The sequence below is a fragment of the Tiliqua scincoides genome, chromosome 5 (assembly GCF_035046505.1).
Source record: "Tiliqua scincoides isolate rTilSci1 chromosome 5, rTilSci1.hap2, whole genome shotgun sequence".
Taxonomy (NCBI): Eukaryota; Metazoa; Chordata; class Lepidosauria; order Squamata; family Scincidae; genus Tiliqua; species Tiliqua scincoides.
In genome coordinates, this window is record NC_089825.1 from 30674180 (window position 1) to 30679446 (window position 5267).

Consider the following 5267-nt stretch of genomic DNA (forward strand, 5'->3'; position numbering starts at 1 on the left):
TAGAACTGTGTACGCTAGCTAGGAATGGCTCTCCAGGGTTCCAGGGTTCCAGCGAGGGGTATTTTCCAGCCTGGAGATGCCAAGGAGAGGACTTGGGACTTTGTAACTCAGTGGTAGAGCACGTGTTTTGCAAATACAATCAATGGTGTAGCTATAGGGGTGCGGCGTGTAAGCACTGCAAAACATGCTGTGCAAGCTATTGCTGCCTGGACTGGCTGTGAAGGCAAGTGGGAGGGGCTGCTTACCAGCACATTGTGGTGCCTGCTGTATTTACTGCTCTGCTGCCCCCTGTAGGCTACACCACTGGTTACACCTCTATCCCAAAATACTTCAAACATGCAACATGCCCTTACCTGTGCTGACCAAATAGTGTAGAGGTGTGCTGGGTGACACTGTTTGATTGATGTGAAGATTGATGTGTTTGATTGATGATCCCACATCAACATGTGAATGGGGGAACCGAGCGCATTTGTTTTTGTGACTTCACTTAATATCATGTCCTTTCCTTGAAAGAGGTCTGGTTTGGTTTATACTGAATATTCAAATGCTTTAAATACTGTATTGGCAACCAATAGATGAAACGGCTTCTCCCTTGCACTGGAAGAACCCAAGACTATACAAAATATGCACCTGCTCAAATGAACACCAGTCACATGAGAGTTTCTCCCCCTGTGTGGTCTGCTCCTTTTCATGTAATCTGCCTGGTGCTTTGTGTCAGGCCGTGGTTTCAAAATACAATTTAAGTATTGCTGTTTACTCACCATCAGTGTTTATTTGCATGTACGAGTGGTTTTCTGTGAAATTATAGTGCAAGGGGAGGATGGAGAGAGAAACAAAGAACACAATGAGAAGCGGCTTCCTTATTTCACAGTCTTCCAACAGCAGGCCTCTGCTGACCTCTTGTGGAAAGTGGCTGTATATTTTGTTTTGCTTTTTCTGGAACTTAACAGGAATTACACAGGCCTGTGAAACAACTTTTTCAAAACATATGGTGGTTTTGTGTGAATTAGGGGGTGCTGATTTTTAAAAAAACGGCATCCATTTTTCCGTCCAGTTTCAGAGATATGGCCTAACCTCATTAGCGAATGGTTCAAGAACCTTCCTGGTGAGGAAGCCATGGTATAGGCTTCCTCATGAGGAAGCCCAGCTTTGAATGTCACTGAAAAACTCATCTGGGTTCTGCAGCTCTATTTCTAGGGCAACTGTCTGTAGTAACCAATTGTCTCTCTTCCTCTGTTGACATCTTGTGATGTCACTTCTGGACAAGTCTCTTGGAAGCCTGAAATGACATCACAAGATGCAAAGGCCATAGAGGTCAGTGTACCATGAGAAGAAAAATGTTGAAAATTGCTGCTTTATATGAATAGCAAGATCCTCGATCAGACCTTTGGGCCATCAAGTTCAGTATTATCTACATAGACTGCCAGTAGCTCTCCAGACTTTTTGACAGGGGTTTTTCTTAACCTACCTGGAGACTAAACCTAGAATTTAATGTATGTGATTTGACTGAACCTGCATGCAGGCAAATGCTGTGCTCTTTCACTGAGCTACAGCTCTTTATAGATACAGCCACTCCTCTAGACCAGGGGTCTCCAAACTTTTTGGCCAAAGGGCCACATCAAATACCTGGCACGGTGTTGAGGGCTGGAAAAAAAAATTTAAATATAAAATTTATATAAATAAATTAGAGATAGAACTTAGATGAGTGAATAAATGAATGAATGGGCTCATTCATTCAACCTCTCCAGCCCTTAGAACACCCTCCAGACACAATCAGAGCATAGTTCCTGTCACGTTCCGCAAAGTGGGCAGGAGGCTTTCAGGAGACCAGAGGATGGCTGTGGGCCGGATAGACGCTTGCCACGGGCCACATCTGGCCCCCGGGCCGGGGTTTGGAGACCCCTGATCTAGACTATGTAATCCAGAGCATAGCTAATAACTTCTTTTTCTGAAAAACTGGAGTGGCTGAATATATGTGCAGTATACACACATGCACATGTTTTGACTGCCCTTTGAGGGTGGATTTTTATACACTTCAGACTTATTATGAAAATCATTAGGCTCTGAGATATCCCAATGACATTTGACTAGCCTGCCACCTGGTGGAAAGAATAGATCGGAACCTCCTTTCCACTGAAAGATACACTGAAAGGTTCACTTGGGACTGACCAACTGTTTAAAATTTTGTTTACAACTCAATTTTTGTGAAAGCTTTTGGTAGCCTGGTGTTGGACTGATAACACTAATTCATTTACTTCTTGGGGGCTTTATATTTCTTCAGTTCTATTAGAGTTACCATTAAAGATGACAGCATAGGACATTAGAAATGATTATATGTGCACCTTTTTTGTATGTGAATACATGATCAGTAGTTCCCAAACTTCTACAGGGGAGTTGGGAACCAGTATGTCTTTGTGGGGGCAGGGAGAGGGGCGACACCGGCACAGCTGCAATTGACCCTGATCTGAACTGACCCTGGAATGCTATTTAGATCCTCTTTAATTAGTATCTAGATGTTGTATCTTCCCTGATTCTGTTAGCAGTTGCTAGGTGGGAGAGAGCCTTCAGTGCCAAACACTTGCTTTGTTCCCAGTTGCATCGATCACATCATAAACAGAATGGTTAGACACAGTGAGCTTCCCCAAATGCATTTGGAGCACATTTTCCACAGCAGTTGGTCAGGTATACGGCAGTAATTTAATCATCCTGTTCCCACCAGAGTTGATCTTCTGTTAGAGTTATAGAGAGAGCAAATGAGGTCTGTAGCAGAGAAGGGGAAAAGGATTCCCAGGATGCAATTTGTTCTCACACTCAACCTCCCTTTGCTCTTTAATTCTTCATAGGAGAACTGCTACTCATCCTTTTGCAGAGGGGCACATAGGTTTCCAAGATGGTTCCCAAAAGTAGCCTCCTTCTCCAGGTCTTTAGCCGCAGCTAAGCATTAGTAGTATGATAGCAGGCAAGCCAGGCCTTTCGTGAAATACATAATACCTACTTGGAAACACTCAAGACCAGTTTCTGTTACGCTGGGTTAAGTAATCCTAGGATGGGACAATAAGCACAGTTCCAGAGTCTCCTCCACTAGATGGAGCTGTGCTGTGTTGTGTTGTGTACCCACAGGTAGATGGAAACGTTTTTTGCTCCCTCCCCCACCCAGAATGGCTCCAAAAGGGAAGGGCCACTTGCATGCTGCGGTGAAGCCCCCTGCAAAATGTAGTGCTTTACACCCACTCTAGCTACGCCACTGTATGTACCTGTTGCCCGGGCCAGGCCCTGCCACAACAGGTCTCCTTGGAAGCTGGGGTCTCCTTAAGAGGAGGGATCTCCCTGGGAGCAGAGGAAGGGAATAAGTACTGCCCAGATCTGGCCAGGCGGATCACATGGCTGGAAGGGGTGGGGGCTGGCTGGACTGGCTTCAGGGTTCATAAGGAGTCCAGCAGCTAGAGGGAGAGGTTGCTCCTCCCTGGGCTCCAAACCAGGGGAGCGAACAAGGGGAAACTGTTGTCCTGGGCCCAGTCCCTGGCCTAGAAGGGGCTGAAAGAGCCCCTTGGGGGAATGGAGGGCGCTACCCGCCCAGGATAAGCAAACCACAGCAGGACATGAAGACCACCTGCCCAGGGGTACCAGGTACCCAACTCATCTGGGAGCAGCTGTTGCGAACTTGTCCCAGGCTACAGCTCCTTGGAAGAAGCCCTCCAGAGGCAATTCCTCTACTGCTGCCAGCCCAGGCCGGCAGGGACAATACCACCTGTCAGAGGCAATAAGCCCACTGGGGGCAAGGCTCCAGATGCTGCCTACTTGTGAATGCCTCTTCCTGTGAGGTGTAACAGGAGAAGGTCTTTTTAACAAGGACTATCAGCAAAGACTGTTGGATGCCTGTGATCCCTGTGACATAACAGGACTGGGCAGAGACCTCTGTAAGGATTATTGTACCAGCGTGGCTCCTGTGAAGTAGCAGCATCAATGAATGTGAAATGAATGTAAACAAGAATTAAGTGCTGCCCTCTCCCGAGACCTTCTTGGCCAGGGTAAGTCAGGAAAGCCCCAAACCCTTGACAGTAGAGCCCCAACCTACTAAGGAAGCTAAGTGGATCCTTATTGAATAATCAAAAGAAAACATTGTAAGGGTCTCTCATTTGCTGCTGTCACTCTCCTCATTGCAAGGGCATGACCACCGTGGTGCAAGACAGAGTCAGGAAATGGCATATGTGCTTACCAAAGCAGGACATAGAGTACTCAGAGGGGTGAATGCTAAGATGCAGGTGTGTGTCAAACTGCTAGGCTGCTTGTCAGCCCCACACAACATAGTGAACAGACACTGCAGATTAAACAAGTGGTTCAATAGCAGAGCTTGCAGTTCGCAAAAGGAGACTACTTTACATAGCTGCCATTGTAAATGCCCCAGAGCGTTTGCAGAACAAAGAAACAGTTTGGTAAAATAGCTTGCACCAGTGGCGTACCAAGGTCATTTGGCACCCAGAGCCCATAAATTTTTGGCAACACCCCAATGATGAAATTAAATTCAGTAATGGTCATGACATGAAATGAATAACAATGGCCAGAGAAGTGCAGTGAATATTTTTTTATTGAACTTTTTGTACACGTATACACACACACACACACACACACACACACACACACACACACACACACACACACACAGGCCACTAACTTTGTAAGTTTGTATATTTATACTGTATATATATGAGGTTGCAAAGTTATATATAATCATACCAATAAATGTGTTTATTGCTGCACCTATGGTCCTTGAAATACACAGTCGTTGCAAACTTAAAAGTATATATATGTGATATTCAGGATGAGAGAGAAATATTCCTCCACAGACTTTGAGAGCACTCCTGGAGACACCTTTAGAAGTCAGCTCTGAATGGAGAGAGAATCTCATTGATTCGGCATCAGATAGTGTTGCAAAGAGTGCTGCCCCTAATGAGACCAGGGGCATGCCCCACATTTTATTGAGGGCAACCACGTATCTTGAAGCAACCATGTAGGTTGAAGAAAGGGCAGGCTACAAATGCAATGACAATAAATGACAATGAGTCTGGTGGCATCTTAAAAGCGAACAAAGAGATAGCAAAACTCCATTTATGCTGCAACAGGGCAAAATAGCTACTCTCCCGTCCCCCATGAACAATACATTTAATCCACGTTTGGTTGCACTTTAGTTGCTAGCTTGGTTCATGCATTATACAAACTGGGTGCTGTGTAAACGGGTACAGGGGAAATGGAGCATTCCAATTCACTGT